This window comes from Podarcis pityusensis (genome assembly GCF_964106645.2).
Source record: "Podarcis pityusensis genome assembly, chromosome: W".
NCBI lineage: Eukaryota > Metazoa > Chordata > Lepidosauria > Squamata > Lacertidae > Podarcis > Podarcis pityusensis.
In genome coordinates this window covers 4,423,797-4,440,832 of record NC_138045.1, presented here as the reverse complement: position 1 = coordinate 4,440,832, position 17,036 = coordinate 4,423,797, and the positions used below count along the sequence as shown (strand labels likewise).

Genomic DNA, 17,036 nt, shown 5'->3' with positions numbered 1-17,036 from the left:
GCCTGTATAACAGTAATTCCAAAACAAGACGCAGATTTACTGCAAATTAAAAACTATAGGCCTATCTCCTTGTTAAATAACAATTACAAATTGTTCGCAAATATTCTAGCTAACAGATTAAAAAATAAATAAATAAATATATACATCAAGATCAAGCCGGGTTCTTAGCAGGAAAACAAATGAAGGAGAATATAAGGAATATTTTGAATATAATAGAATATTTGGAGGCTAAAAATGAAAAGAAAGTGGCAATGATGTATATAGACGCTGAAAAAGCCTTTGATAATGTTTCTTGGAAGTTCATGATAAAGCTGTTAGAAGAAATCAGAAGCGGTTCCTAAAGCAATAGCAGCAATCTATTCAGAACAAAATGCCAAACTAATTATAAATCAGGTGATAACGGATGATTGTAAGATCCAAAAAGGAACAATACAAGGATGCCCATTGTCACTATTATTGTTTATTCTGGTTTTGGAAGATCTTGTAAAAAACGTAAGAGCAAATGAAGAGATTACAGGTGTAAAAACTGGGAAAAGTGAATTCAAGTTAAAAGCGTATGCAGATGACCTAGTGATAACAGTGGAAGAACCTAAAACTTTACTCCCTAAAGTAATAGAAAAAATTCAGAATTTTGGGGAAGTGGCAGAATTTAAGCTAAATAGGAATAAAACTAAATTATTAGTTAAAAACATGAAATAAGAAGAAAGAACTGAATTAGAACAAAACATTGAGATTGAAGTCCATAAAAAGGTTAAATGTTTAGGGATTTGGTTAATGTCAGGGAACTGCCATCGGAGCTAGAGGCGGAGGGAAGGCTCCAGAGGGATGGCGGAGAGGGTCCCAGTAGGGAGAGAGGCAGCCCGTCCGCTGGGGAAGGAAATCAGCGTAACACCAGTAGAGAAGGGGGGCAGATGGGGGAATCGGAGAGGAGGCTCCAAGACTCCTCGCCGGAGACCAGCGGAGAGAGTACGGGTCCTCCGCTGCCCACACCCTCCCTGCGCAGAAGGCTTCCGCGCAGGGAGAGTAGGAGGAGACTTGGCGTCAAACAACTTTTATGCTGGAAAAGGTTTAAGAAACGCCCACTGACGGATTCTGCCAGCGACTGAGACAGTCACGATGCTGGAGGCTGTTCAGTCAGAAAGGGTTTAACCAGGTAACCTCGCTAGCAGTGGCGGCAACTTACGCACGAGCAACCCCTAAATCCATTACAGCAATCCGTCAGTCCCCAACGTTGCTTGTGCGCAGCTCCAGAGAGGCAGCACCATGAGCCAGACCAGAGGAGCCGGAGAGACGGAGCAAGCAGCTGCAGTGCAAGGTCTGGTAGAGAGAAACCGAGACTTGGAACAGCATGTAGCTCTCCTGACGGCGCGGCTGGACGAAAGACGAGCTCAGGATGCTCAGGTCAGACCCACCCCCATCGCAAGGAAGGTACCGGGGCTGGTACACAAGTTTGGGGGGAAACCCCAGGACTACAATGCGTTCCGAACGGAAATAGAGTACGCTTTGGTACTGCAGCATGATGACTTTGCTAACGATGAGCAAAGGGTAGCCTACATTGTGGGGCATCTGAAGGATGTGCAGAGGTTCCTAGGGTTCAGCAACTTCTACAGGAAGTTCATCAAGAACTTCGCCCACTTGACGGCGCCCATCACAGATTGTCTCAGTAGCAAAAGGAAGTTCGCCTGGACAGAAAGTGCCCAGCAATCCTTTGAAAGACTGAAGAAGGAGTTCGCTTCGGAAGAGCAGCTCCTGCACGTTAATCTGGAGAACCCCATGAGGCTAGAGACCGACGCATCCGGCCGAGCCATTGGGGCGGTACTTTTGCAGCCGGGGGGGGGGGTGGGGGCAAGCAGGACTGGAAGCCGTGTGCCTTTTTCTCGAGGAAGCTGAGCAAGTCGGAGCAAAACTATACGGTGTATGACCGCGACCTGCTGGCGATCTATGCGGCGTTTCGCCGATGGAGACATCTGTTAATAGGGGCGCAGCACAAGATCCAGGTTTGTACTGATCACAAGAACTTGGAATACTGGAGGACCGCGCGAGTACTCAACCAGAGACAGATTCGATGGGCACAGGAGTTCTCCAAGTTTTCCTTCGAAATCCGATACGTGCCAGGAGAGGAAAACGTGAGACCAGATGCTCTCTCCCGGAAACCGGAGTACATGGAAGGAGAGGGACCACCGGAGATCCGACACATGATCCCCGAGGACCGATGGGTGTGGGGGGGAGCCTTGGTTGGGAAACGAGAACTGGCCGGGCTTACTAGAAACGACGTGTTCGCTCAAACTAAAATCCGGGAACTCCGAGACGGAAGGGAAAACCATGGAGGGTTTGAAGAAAAGGAAGGGGTGCTGTACTATAAGGGGGCGCTGTATGTACTGGGGGAGACCTTGAGGGGGAAGGTACTCAAACAACTCCACGACAACCCTACAGCTGGGCACTTTGGACAGCACAAAACCATGCTGCTCGTCACCAGGCAGTTCTGGTGGCCAAGGGTGAGGGAGGATGTACGGGAATATGTACGGGGGTGCGACCGCTGCCAAAGGGCAAAGGGGGAGAGGGCTGCCCCCGCAGGGTTACTGGAACCCTTACCCACGCCAGGAAGACCCTGGGAGGTGGTGTCCATTGATTTTATGACAGATTTGCCAAAGTCAAGGGGGAAGACAGCAGTCATGGTAGTAGTCGATCTACTGACGAAGATGTGCCATTTCATAGCTTGCTCACATGCGGTGACGGCAGAGGAGACAGCCAAGTTGTTTGTGGATCACATCTTCAGGTTGCATGGGACGCCCTCGAGGGTCATCTCAGATCGCGGGAAACAATTTACTTCCCGGTTCTGGAGGAAACTCATGAGCTTGCTGCAGGTAGAGGTGGGCTTCTCGACGGCACGACACCCAGAAACCAACGGGCAAGCAGAAAGAGCGAACAGTATACTCCAGCAATACCTACGCTGCTACGTCAGCGCGAGACAGAACGATTGGGTAGAGCAACTAGCACTGGCTGAATTTGCGTACAATAACGCTGAACATGTGCCCGTGGGGATGAGCCCGTTCATGGCCAATTATGGGTGTCACCCCAGGGCCTTCCCGGGGACGGGGGAGGAAGGGTGGAGTGTACCTACGGCAGAGCAGTTTGTGGAAGAAATGGAGGCCTTGCTCCAGCAACTCAAGATGAACTTGGAGCGGGCCAAGGAAGTTTACAAGAGGCAGACAGACAAGCGCCGTCGGGAGGGGGAGGCCATACGGCTGGGAGACCGAGTGTGGTTGTCAACCCAAGGGTTACCCCTAAAGGGAGGGTGCAAGAAGTTGCAGCCGAGGCGGCTGGGACCCTTTGAGGTAACACAGCAGGTGAACCCTGTGGCATTCAAGCTCAAGTTGCCTGACAGCACGAAGATACATCCGGTGTTCCATAGGTCCCTACTCTCACCGTACAGGGAGGGGCGGGAATTCCCGGGGTGGGAGGGAGGAGTCACCACCCACCCGCGGGTAGAGGAGAGGGAACTCCACAACCAAGCCACGGAAATACTCGATTCAAGGTGGCGAGGGCGCCAGGGTCCCCGCTGAGGCGGTCAATGATGGGTATCTAGTGGAAGAATTCCACAGCCTGTTCCCAGACAAACCAAAACCACTAGCGAGATTCCGGGAGGAAGAATTTGGAACCACAGACGACGAAGAGGAATTTGTGGGTTTTCCTGCCTCCGAAGAGGAGGGAGGGGAGGTGTCAGAGGGAGAAGAATCAGACTGGGAGGCCCACCCCGCGGCAAGAGTTCGGAGCGGGTGGGAAGCGGGTTTTGAATCCTCAGAGGATGGCGACAGCTCCTTCAGGGGATTCCCCGCATCATCGGCCGAGGAAAAGGACGAGGTTGGATCAGAAGGTCGGGCCGAGGGTGGGGGGGGGGTCCTGGGGGGGAGATGGATGTCAGGGAACTGCCATCGGAGCTAGAGGCGGAGGGAAGGCTCCAGAGGGATGGCGGAGAGGGTCCCAGTAGGGAGAGAGGCAGCCCGTCCGCTGGGGAAGGAAATCAGCGTAAGACCAGTAGAGAAGGGGGGCAGATGGGGGAATCGGAGAGGAGGCTCCAAGACTCCTCACCAGAGACCAGCGGAGAGAGTACGGGTCCTCCGCTGCCCACACCCTCCCTGCGCAGAAGACTTCCGCGCAGGGAGAGTAGGAGGAGACTTGGCGTCAAAGAACTTTTGTGCTGGAAGAAGTTCAAGAAACGCCCACTGACGGATTCTGCCAGCGACTGAGACAGTCACAATGCTGGAGGCTGTTCAGTCAGAAAGGGTTTAACCAGGTAACCTCGCCAGCAGTGGCGGCAACTTACGCACGAGCAAACCCTAAATCCATTACAGTTAACATCAAGAAATATAAACCTATCTAAAAATAACTATGAAAAAATTTGGCTTGAGGTAAAAAGAAATTTAGAACTATGGAGCAGAATGAATCTCTCAACGTTAGGAAAAATATTGGCGATTAAAATGAATGTGTTGCCAAAAATGCTATTTCTTTTTCAATCAATACCAGTCATTCTGAAAGATCAATGTTTTAAAAAATGGCAGAAAGAGATTTCAAGATTTATCTGGGGGGACAAAAGGCCAAGGATAAAACAGATGTAAAAGATAGAGGCAGGTTTGCCCTCCCAGACCTTAAATTGTATTATGAATCTGCTTGTTTGGTATGGATCAGGGACTGGATGAGATTGGATAAGCAAGAGGCATTAGAACTAGAAGGACATGACAACAGATTCGGCTGGCATGCATACTTATGGTACGGGAAAGGGAAGGTTCATAGAAGTTTTTACAACCATATAATCAGGAAATCACTAATGAGAGTATGGGAGAGATACAAAGACTTATTGGAACAAAAGACCCCATGGTGGCTTTCACTACATGAAGCATTACTGCTCAAACCACTTGGAAAGAAAGGAAAATGGCTCACATATGCTGATTTATTAAAGGAACATGATGGAAAATGGAAATTAAGAGATTATGATGAGATCAAAGAGCACTTTCAGAGTTGGTTGCATTATCGACAACTATATGAAACACATAAAGAAGACAGCAAGAAAGGATTTAGCTATACTAGATCTAGGTTTCAAACAGAAGTGATTGAAGGAAAATGAAACTACTGAAGGCCGCATACAGCATACTATTAGAATGGGAGACGAAAGATGAAGAGGTAAAATCAGTTATGATAAAATGGGCACAAGATGTAGGTCACAACATTATGATGGAAGATTGGGAAAAATTATGGAAAACTGACTTAAAATTTACAGTCTGTTCCCTATTGAAGGAGAATTACATGAAGATGATGTACAGATGGTACACAACACCAGTGCAGTTAGGGGAAATGTACAAAACTAGTTCAAATAGATGTTGGAAGTGTAAGGAAAAGGAGGGGACATTTTATCATATGTGGTGGGATTGTAAGGTAATTAAAAAAAATTGGGAAATGATATACAACGAATTGAAGAAAATGTTCCATTTAACATTTGTTAAAAAACCCGAGGCATTTTTGTTGAGGATTGTAGGGAAAGACCTGCCAAAAAAGTTGAAAAACATCTTCATGTATGCGACAACGGCAGGAAGAAACTAGAATACAAAAAAGGGAGGTGTGAGGAGGTCGATGAAACAAGTTAATGAAAGATAAAGATTTGGGAATATTGGATTTGCTTTTAAATCTTTTGTTTATTTTTGTTTTTTGATTCTGATGTATTGTGTGTGTGTTTTTTTTTGACTTTTGTTTTTATTGACTTATATTGTTTAATCTCTCTTTTTGTCTACCTTTTTTCCTTTTCTTTTTTCTTGTTTTTTCCTTTCTTTTTCTATAATTTTAAATTCTCAATAAATATCATTTTTTTTAAAAAAAAAAGACAACGGCAGGAAGAGTTCTAATAGCACACGGATGGAAGACTGAAGAAACCCCAACTAAAGAATCATGGCCAGAAAAATGGATGGACTAGGCAGAACTGGCCAAACTGACATGCAAGCTACGGGACAAGGATAACTGTGACTTTAAAGATGAATGGGAACCCTCTACAAAGTATGCGAAGACACAACAAAGCGAACTGGACTCCTTGGCTGGTTTTGAATAAACATTCACAAACTTTTTATTGATAATAATCAGCTAAATAGTTTGAGGATTTATACAACTGCGTAACATGCAGGAAACAGCATTTTTAGAGAAATCAAAGACTGGAACTGAGGGAAGTCGGGGGGTGGGGGGGTGAGTTCTGTGGGGGGAGGTAGGGGAGGGAGAAAAATGGGGGGGGAATAAGGATGATATGTTTCTGGATAATATGTTTTGTTTTAATTTTGAATAAAAGTTATTAAAAAAAACAAAACCCAGACTTCCTGTCATTTCCCGATGTAAGTTTACATTTACGACACTGAATGTACTTATACTTCTTACCTTACTCTTACTATAGTTTCTAGTACTTTCTTATAACATATACCGTATTTTTCGCTCGATAACACGCACCCGACCATAACACGCACGTAGTTTTTAGAGTAGGAAAACAATATTCTAAACGAAACAGTGGATGTATGATTTTTGTGGTTCATGCTGTGGCCACAGACATGTGATCTGACGGTGAGTTTGGGGTAGCCCAATGCAAAAATCCTGAGGATCCATATGGATCCATGTTTGTAACCACGTTTTTGCACCACTGTGGCCCCAGGCAACAGTGGGTGCGTGATTTTTTTGGTGCAAACTGTAGCCACGGACATGCTATGTGATCTCATGGTGAATTTGGGGTGACCCAGTGCAAAAATCCTGAGGATCCATGTGGATCTGTGCTTTGTAACCACGTTTTAAGTGGGGAGGGAAGGAAAAGCACTCAAGGGACAAGGAGCACGCGTCGAGTGTGTGGAGAAGGATGCTGCTAATAATGCAGAAGAGGGGTATAAGGGAGAAGGCTCCTCCCCTCTCCCGCTTGGCTCCTTTAAAGCAAGCAGGCTGCTCTGCTTCTCTCCCTCCTCCCTGGCTCATCCTCCCCCCCCCCCCCGGCTTAGCAAGCTGAAAAACTTTGCTGCTATTTAGCGAGCTGAGTGGGGAGGAGGGACAGAGAGCCTGCTTGCTTTAAAGGAGCCAACCGGACAGGAGCCGCTTACACTCGTGTAAGCGGCTCCTCTCCTCTCCCGCTTTGCTCCTTTAAAGAAGCAGGCTCTCTGTCCCTCTCTCCTCCCCATTCAGCAGCTCTTCTCCCGCTTTGCTGTTTCAAAGCAAAGTTTCTTTTAGATTTAGGGGAGCTAGTCTCAAACGTTTGTTGGGGGAGACCTAGGTTTTTTTGTGGGGGGAGTTATTTGTCCTGTCTTCACGCTTTTTATGATGGAGGATCGCTGTAGCCACCCCCAACGACACGTTCTCAAGATGGAGGGGGAGGGAACAGCTGCAGTCGCCTGCGGTTCCTGCGCAATGTTTGCCATCTTGCCAAAGGTTGCAGGCAGCTTTACCTGCAGCAACTGCATGTTGATTACCCTCTTAAAAGACAAAGTCCAGCAACTGGAGGAACGTGAAGCTACGCTCCAAAGAATTAGAGCTGGAGCTCTTCTTGGAAGCAACAGAGCACACCGTCTCCACCAAGGAGGAGACAGGGGACTCCCCTGAGAAGGAGGCTAGTTCACCAACACAGGAGCCAGATATATGGAGAAACATGAATCAAAGAAGTAGGAGGCCCAGGGTTCGCTCTGATTGTTTAGAAATACACAATCGCTTTGAGGTCCTCTCCCCTAGCATGGAAGACGAAGAGCAGACTCCATTTGAGGATCTCTCCCTCATTACAGTCGATCAGGTATATGAAGACGAGCGGCAAAGTCAGTCCTCAGGGAATGTGCAGGCGACCTTGGAACGGACAGCTCACGGAAGAACCCCGACCAAACCTAAGAGGAGGCGTGTAGTGGTGATAGGGCATTCCCTACTGAGGGGAACAGAAGCAGTGATCTGTGGGCCTGACAAGATGTCTCGGGAAGTGTGCTGTCTCCCCGGGGCTAAGATCCAAGATGTAACTGAACGACTGCAAGGAATCATAAAACCCACTGACAAATACCCCTTCCTCTTGGTTCATGTGGGAACCAATGACACTGCAAGCAATAGCCTCCAGAAGATCAAAAGAGACTACGAGGCTCTGGGCAGGAAATTGAAGCAATTAAATGCACAAATTGTCATCTCATCTGTCCTCCCAGTTGAACGACGTGGCCCAGGGAGAGAGGGAAAAATAGTGGAAGTGAACAGCTGGCTTCGCAAATGGTGTAAACAGGAACGGTTTGGATTCTTAGATCACGGACTGCAGTTTCTTGAAGATGGACTTCTGGCAAGCGATGGGCTGCACCTCACAACGGTCGGGAGGAATGTTTTTGCCAAAAATCTCAGAAACCTCATCAGGAGGGCTTTAAACTGACTAATGTGGGGGAGGGAGACAGTGCTCCTGAAGGTAGGAGTCTATCAATTGATGAAGATGATCATCCAAATGTCATAGACCAAATGGAGCAAACAGCACGCAGACCTAGTGGTGGGAGGAAAAAATCCTTAAATAAGAGACACGGGGGAATGATTAATGGACTTCAATGTCTGTACACTAATGCGCAAAGCATGGGAAATAAAATAAACAAACAAGATGAGCTTGAGCTCTTGGTACAGCAAACTAAATATGACATAATAGGCATCACTGAAACCTGGTGGGGTAAGTCCCACGATTGGAATGTAATAATGGAGGGATACAATCTATTTCAGAGAAACAGACCAGACAAGAAAGGAGGAGGAGTGGCGTTATATGTCAGGGATGTGTATACCTGTGAAGAGATCCAAGATTTAGAACCTCAAAGCCAAAGTGAGAGCATTTGGCTCAAAATTAAGGGAGAGAAGAATAACAGTGACCTCATTGTGGGAGTTTACTATAGATCCCCAAGCCAAACGGAGGACATAGATGATGCCTTCCTGGAACAGATGGCCAAGCATGCAAAAGGAAGGGAGATAGTAGTAATGGGGGACTTCAATTACCCGGATATTTGTTGGATGTCAAACTCAGCCAAGAGCATAAGGTCAAACAGATTCCTCACTGGCCTTGCAGACAACTTCGTTGTCCAGAAAGTGGGAGAAGCAACAAGAGGAACAGCCATTTTAGATCTGGTCCGAACCAATGTTGATGACCTGGTTAGTGGGGTAGAAGTGGAAGGATCATTAGGCGCGAGTGATCATGCTCTTCTGAAGTTTACTATACAGCGGAAAGGAGCAGCCAAGCATACTAGGACTCAATTTCTTGACTTTAAGAAAGCCGACTTCATAAAACTTAGGGAAGTGCTGGGTGAGATCCCATGGACAGTAATACTAAAAGGAAAGGGAGTTCATGATGGCTGGCAGTTTGTTAAGAGGGAGATAGTAAAAGCACAACTTCAGGTAATAGCAATGAGACGGAAACATGGAAGGTGCCTAAAGAAGCCAGGGTGGCTATCTAAAGAACTTTTAACTGAGTTAAGATTAAAAAAGGATGTGTACAAAAAATGGAAAAGGGGGGAAACCACCAAAGAGGAATTCAAACAAATAGCCAGCACGTGTAGACACAAAGTCAGAAAAGCTAAAGCACAGAATGAACTCAGGCTTGCTAGAGAGGTTAAAAGCAACAAAAAAGGCTTTTATGGGTATGTCCATAGCAAAAGGAAGAACAAAGAAACAGTGTGGTCACTCAGAAGAAGAAGAAGAGTTTGGATTTGATATTCCCCTTTATCACTCCCCTAAGGAGTATCAAAGCGGCTCACAATCTCCTTTCCCTTCCTCCCCCACAACAAACACTCTGTGAGGTGAGTGGGGCTGAGAGACTTCAAAGAAGTGTGACTAGCCCAAGGTCACCCAGCAGCTGCAGGTGGAGGAGCGGAGACGCGAACCCGGTTCCCCAGATTACGAGACTACCACTCTTGGGGACACAGAAAGGGCTGAACTCCTCCATGCCTTCTTTGCCTCAGTCTTCTCCGATAAAGAAAACAATGCCCGACCTGAAGAATTTGGAGCAAGTGATTCAGTAGAGGAAACACAGCCCAGAATAACTAAGGAGATAGTACAAGAATACTTGGCTAGTTTAGATGTATTCAAGTCTCCAGGGCCAGATGAACTGCATCCAAGAGTATTAAAAGAACTGGCAGATGTGATCTCAGAACCACTGGCAGTCATCTTTGAGTATTCCTGGAGAACAGGCGAAGGCAGACTGGAGGAGGGCAAATGTTGTCCCTATTTTCAAAAAGGGGGAAAGAGAGGACCCAAATAATTACCGCCCAGTCAGTCTGACATCAATACCAGGGAAGATTCTGGAGCAGATCATTAAGCAAACAGTCTGTGAGCACCTAGAAAGGAATGCTGTGATCACCAATAGTCAGCATGGATTTCTGAAAAAGAAGTCATGTCAGACTAACCTGATCTCGTTTTTTGACAGAATTACAAGCCTGGTAGATGAAGGGAATGCAGTGGATGTAGCCTACCTTGATTTCAGCAAGGCATTTGACAAGGTGCCCCATGATATTCTTGTAAAGAAGCTGGTAAAATGCGGTCTTGACTATGCTACCACTCAGTGGATTTGTAACTGGCTGACTGACCGAACCCAAAGGGTGCTCATCAATGGTTCCTCTTCATCCTGGAGAAGAGTGACTAGTGGGGTGCCACAGGGTTCTGTCTTGGGCCCGGTCTTATTCAACATCTTTATCAACGACTTGGATGATGGACTCAAGGGCATCCTGATCAAATTTGCAGATGACACCAAACTGGGAGGGGTGGCTAACACCCCAGAGGACAGGATCACACTTCAAAACGACCTTGACAGATTAGAGAACTGGGCCAAAACAAACCAGATGAATTTTAACAGGGAGAAATGTAAAGTATTGCACTTGGGCAAAAAAAATGAGAGGCACAAATACAAGATGGGGGACACCTGGCTTGAGAGCCGTACATGTGAAAAGGATCTAGGAGTCTTGGTTGACCACAAACTTGACATGAGCCAACAGTGTGACGCGGCAGCTAAAAAAGCCAATGCAATTCTGGGCTGCATCAATAGGAGTATAGCATCTAGATCAAGGGAAGTAATAGTGCCACTGTATTCTGCTCTGGTCAGACCTCACCTGGAGTACTGTGTCCAGTTCTGGGCACCACAGTTCAAGAAGGACACTGACAAACTGGAACGTGTCCAGAGGAGGGCAACCAAAATGGTCAAAGGCCTGGAAACGATGCCTTATGAGGAACGGCTAAGGGAGCTGGGCATGTTTAGCCTGGAGAAGAGGAGGTTAAGGGGTGATATGATAGCCATGTTCAACTATATAAAAGGATGTCACATAGAGGAGGGAGAAAGGTTGTTTTCTGCTGCTCCAGAGAAGCGGACACGGAGCAATGGATCCAAACTACAAGAAAGAAGATTCCACCTAAACATTAGGAAGAACTTCCTGACAGTAAGAGCTGTTCGACAGTGGAATTTGCTGCCAAGGAGTGTGGTGGAGTCTCCTTCTTTGGAGGTCTTTAAGCAGAGGCTTGACAACCGTATGTCAGCAGTGCTCTGACGGTGTTTCCTGCTTGGCAGGGGGTTGGACTCGACGGCCCTTGTGGTCTCTTCCAACTCTATGATTCTATGATTCTATGATTCTACTTGACCACAGGCAGCGCAAAGCATAAGGCAATTTTTCTGCATGCCAGGCCAAGAAGTAACCAACATCCAGTTACTGAATAGTATGTTGCACTACAGCTTAAACTCTGGTTTTTTTATTGAATTTGTTATTATATATTATAAACCGGACGCGGGTGGCGCTGTGGGTTAAACCACAGAGCCTAGGACTTGCTGATCAGAAGGTTGGCGGTTCAAATCCCCGCGACAGGGTGAGCTCCCGTTGCTCGGTCCCTGCTCCTGCCCACCTAGCAGTTTGAAAGAACGTCAAAGTGCAAGTACAGTGGTACCTCGGGTTAAGTACTTAATTTGTTCCAGAGGTCTGTTCTTAACCTGAAACTGTTCTTAACCTGAAGCACCACTTTAGCTAATGGGGCCTCCTGCTGCTGCCGCACCTCCGGAGCACGATTTCTGTTCTCATCCTGAAGCAAAGTTCTTAACCCGAGGTACTATTTCTGGGTTAGCGGAGTCTGTAACCTGAAGCGTATGTAACCCAAGGTACCACTGTAGATCACTAGGTACCGCTCCGGCGGGAAGGTAAACGGTGTTTCTGTGCGCTGCTCTGGTTCGCCAGAAGCGGCTTCATCATGCTGGCCACATGACCTGGAAGCTGTACGCCGGCTCCCTCGGCCAGTAGAGCGAGATGAGCGCCGCAACCCCAGAGTCATCCGCGACTGGACCTCATGGTCAGGGGTCCCTTTACCTTTATTATAAACTGCATGATGGTAAGAGAGCTTTCTAAACAGTTTACAAAAATATACAACAGAATATTAAAATGATTGATAAAACACAGTTAAAAGCAGGTATTTAAGAGTATTCAAAAGATCTTTAAAGTCAGCAGTGGTTAAAAGGAAGTAAATCACATGCAGCTTCTACGTGTTCAGATGGGCTGGCCCTAACGAAAATGTTTTGAGCAGCACCCAGAAAGAGTACAGTGAGAGCACCTGCCTGGTGCCAGTTGGCACGGGGCACCAAAGTGTGGGTGCTGGAAGGCCTGGGGGGTGGAAAAATTGGGGGGAGGGAACAGTTTTTTTCAGTTCCCCCCCCCAGCCATTTTTTTTCAGGAAAAATTGGGGGGAAAGAGTGTGTGGAATATTCAACCTATATGAAACTTTTTTTTCATTTTTTCCGGAAAAAAGCGGCTTTGGAAAAAATCAGAAAATACCTGGGGGTTTTCCCCATTTCCCCCGGTTTCCCCCCAGGCCTTCCCATCTTCAGTCAGGAGAGAAACAGCCATATATAACGAGAGCACCCCTCTCCTGGCATGGGGGAGAGGAGGAGAAGCAAAGGCACCTTCTAGGATGTGATAGAAATGACGGGAGAGGAATAAAAAAAAAAAGTTGTGAGGAGTAGCTGAGAGAGAAGGAGAATAGAAGTACCAGCACCCCATAACAACAATTCATGATAATTAACTGTTGTTATGATGATGATTTCTTTGTACTCCCCCTTCACCACCGCCCCTTACCTGCTTCTCCGGGCAGGAGTCTCCGAGGCAGTCAGCTGCGCTCTCTCACTCCTTCCCAACCCTCACACCGCCAGCCCGTTCTCCTGTTCTGGGGCTTTGCCTCGCTCCCTCCAGGCATTTCCGGTCGGAGTGGCCCATCCCACTCCGCAACAGAAAATACTCATCCTAGGAGGTGGCCCCGCTCTCCTTCTGTCCCGCCTCTGACCGGAAAGAGTAAATTTTAGACCAGTATTAGGAAGAACCCCGGAGCCACTTCCGGCTCTGCTTCCCGCTTCTCGGTCTCCTTACGGACTCTGCATAGACTTAGAAATCTATGATTGTTCTCATTCTAGAGACGAGACTTCCGAGTTATCTAGGAAATGCCTTGCTCGCACACTGCGGCTGCGCGATATGATTAGACTGAGCAGAAGTAAAGCGAGGCGGGAATACGAGACTTGAGCACGGCGGTGATTGGGCGGCAGAGTCCTCACAGGAACAGGGGAAAAGGCGGATCCAGCTGATTTTAAACGGATCCTCATGAATTCATATGATTTTTTCATTCAAATTAAATAAAAACACCATGATACTGTAGGCCATGTCTTACTCTGTAGGGGGACTGGGTTAAAGGCGGATCTACACGGATCCTCATGGATCCTCCACTTTTAAAAAAATAACTCCAACAAATCCAGTGTCAAATCACACCTGGAAGGCAAAAAACGTGGATCCAACACTTTGCCGCGCTGCAGCACCACAAAAACATGGATCCTCATGAATTCATATGATTTTTATATTGAAACAAAATAAAAACACCATGATACTCCAGACCACATCTTAGTCTGTAGGCAGAACCAAACAAATCACGCATCCACTGTTTCATGGTGCCGCAATGGCGCAAAAACATGGTTAAAAAACACGGATCCTCATGGATCCTCATGGTTTTTGCACTAGATCAGCTCGAAGTCACCATCAGATCAAACATCATGGCCATGGGCACAGCCTTCACCACAAAAACCACAGATCCACAGCTTCCTGGCGACACTGTGGCCCAAAAACGTGCTTCTGAAGCACGGATCCTCATGGATCCTCACACTTCTAACATTGGGCCAACACAAACTCACCGTCAAATCACATGTCATAGCCGGGGGCACATCCTGCACCAGAAAAAACTCAGATCCACAACTTCCTCGCCACTCCATAGCCCAAAAACATGGTTTCGAAGCATAGATCCTCATGGATCCTCACGCTTTTTGCACTGGGCCACCCATAACTCACCGTAAAAATCACACGTCATAGCCAGGGGCACAGCCTGTACCACAAAAAACTAGGATCCACCACTTCCTTGTCATACTGTGGGCCAAAAACATGTTTTTGAAGCACGTATCCTCATGCATCATCTTGCTTTTTGCATTGGGCCAACCCAAACTCACCGTCAAATCACACATCATAGCCAGGGGCACAGCCTTCACCACAAAAAACAAGAATCTACGGCTTCATGGCCAAACCATGGCCCCAAAAACGTGGTTTCGAAGCATGGATCCTCATGTTTTTTGCATTGGGCCCCCCATAACTCACCGTCAAAACACACATCATAGCGAGGGGCACAGCCTGCACCACAAAAAACTCAGATCCATGGTTTCCTTGCCGTTTTAGGCACAAAAACGTGGATTCGAAGAACGGGTCCTCATGGATCCTCACGCTTTTTGCATTGGGACACCCCTACCTCACCATCAAATCACACATCATAGCCAGGGGCACAGCCTGCACCAGGAAAAAAACAGATCCATGGCTTCTTGGCCGTTCTAGGCCCAAAAATGTGGTTTCGATGCACGGCTCCTCATGGATCCTCACGCTTTTTGCATTGGGCCAACTGTAACTCACCGTCAAATCGCAGTCAAATCCTCATTGAGCTTCATGTTTTTTGCATTGGGCCCCTCCCTAACTCACCTTCAGATCACACATCATAGCTAGGGTCACAGCAGCACCACAAAAAAAGTAAAAAAAATTCCACAGCTTCCTAGCCGCTCCATGGCCCAAAAACGGGGTTTCGAAGCACTGATCCTCATGGATCCTCACGCTTTCTGCATTGGGCCTACCCAACGCACCGTCAAATCACAAATCATAGCCGGGGCAGAGCCTATACCACAAAAAACATGGATCTACAGCTTCCTGGTGATACCGTGGCACAAAAACATGTTTTTGAAGCACGTATCCTCATGAATCCTCACGCTTTTTACATTGGGCCAACCCAAACTCACCGTCGAATTACACATGATAGCTAGGGGCACAGCCTGCACCAGAAAAAAACACAGATCCATGGCTTCTTGGCCCTTCTAGACCCAAAAACGGGGTTTCGAAGCATGGCTTCTCATGGATCCTCACGCGTTTTGCATTGGGTCACCCCTGACTCACTGTCAAATCACACATCATAGTCATGCGCACAGCCTGCACCACAAAAAACCCGGATCCATGGCTTCCTAGCCGCTCCATGGCCCAAAAACGGGGTTTCAAAGCACTGATCCTCATGGATCCTCACTCTTTTTGCATTGGGCCATTCCAAACTCTATGGCAAATCACACGTTATAGCCAGGGGCACAGCCTGCACCACAAAAATCTATGATCCACTGCTTCCTGGCTGCTCCATGGCCCAAAAATGTGGCCGTTATAGACCCAAAAACGTTGTTTCTAAGCACGGATCCGCATTGATCCTCATGTTTTTTGCATTGGGGCAACCCAAACTCACCGTCAAATTACACATGATAGCTAGGGGCACAGCCTGCACCAGAAAAAACACAGATGCACGCTTTTTGCATTGGGCCACCCATAACTCACCGTAAAAATCACACGTCATAGCCAGGGGCACAGCCTGTACGACAGAAAAATTGGATCCACGGCCTCCTGGCCATACCATGGCCCAAAAACATGTTTTTGAAGCACTTATTCTCATGGATCATCTTGCTCTTTGCTGCTGCTGCTGCTCTAGTGAGTGCTGGGTGGGCCGCTCCCTTTCCTGCCAACTCCATCTGGCCTAGGGGGCGGAGCCTGCACTCACCGCCACAGCTTAAGAGGCCTGAGGGAGGCTTCCGGGACAATGCCACTGCTGCTGCTGCTCTAGTGAGGGCTGGGTGGGCCGCTCCCTTTCCAACCAACTCCATCTGGCCTAGGGGGCGGAGCCTGCACACACCGCCACAGCTTAAGAGGCCTGAGGGAGGCTTCCGGAACACTGCTGCTGCTGCTGCTCTAGTGAGTGCACGGTGGGCCGCTCCCTTTCCTGCCAACTCCATCTGGCCTAGGGGGTGGAGCCTGCGCTCACCGCCACAGCTTAAGAGGCCTGAGGGAGGCTTCCGGGACACTGCTGCTGCTGCTGCTCTAGTGAGTGCTGGGTGGGCCGCTCCCTTTCCTGCCGACTCCATCTGGCCTAGGGGGCGGAGCCTGCACGCGCCGCCACAGCTTAAGAGGCCTGAGGGAGGCTTCCGGGACACTGCTGCTGCTGCTGTGCTCTAGTGAGTGCTGGGTGGGCCGCTCCCTTTCCTGCCAACTCCATCTGGCCTAGGGGGCGGAGCCTGCACTCACCGCCACAGCTTAAGAGGCCTGAGGGAGGCGTCCGGAACACTGCTGCTGCTGCTGCTCTATGGAGTGCTGGGTGGGCCACTCCCTTTCCTGCCAACTCCATCTGGCCTCGGGGGCGGAGCCTGCACTCACCGCCACAGCTTAAGAGGCCTGAGGGACGCGTCCTGGACACTGCTGCTGCTGCTGCTGCTCTAGTGAGTGCTGGGTGGGCCGCTCCCTTTCCTGCCAACTCCATCTGGCCTAGGGGGTGGAGCCTGCGCTCACCGCCACAGCTTAAGAGGCCTGAGGGAGGCTTCCGGGACACTACAGCTGCTGCTGTTCCAGTGAGTGGTGGGTGGGCAGCTCCCTTTCCTGCCAACTCCATCTGGCCTCGGGGGCGGAACCTGCACTGAC

General features: G+C 48.3%; 2 long non-coding RNA genes across 2 annotated transcripts in view; one reads left to right on the top strand and one right to left on the bottom strand.

Annotated features, from left to right (window-relative positions):
* The window catches only part of LOC308467807, a 44,747-nt gene extending 31,510 nt beyond the window's left edge, over nucleotides 1–13,237 (bottom strand). Inside the window, exon 1 of the long non-coding RNA XR_013981301.1 lies at nucleotides 13,098–13,237. This is a non-coding gene — a long non-coding RNA (uncharacterized lncRNA). The remainder of the gene's footprint in view (nucleotides 1–13,097) is intronic.
* The window catches only part of LOC308467815, a 728,761-nt gene that overhangs the window by 384,592 nt on the left and 327,133 nt on the right, over nucleotides 1–17,036 (top strand). The gene's annotated exons all lie outside the window — the stretch shown is intronic.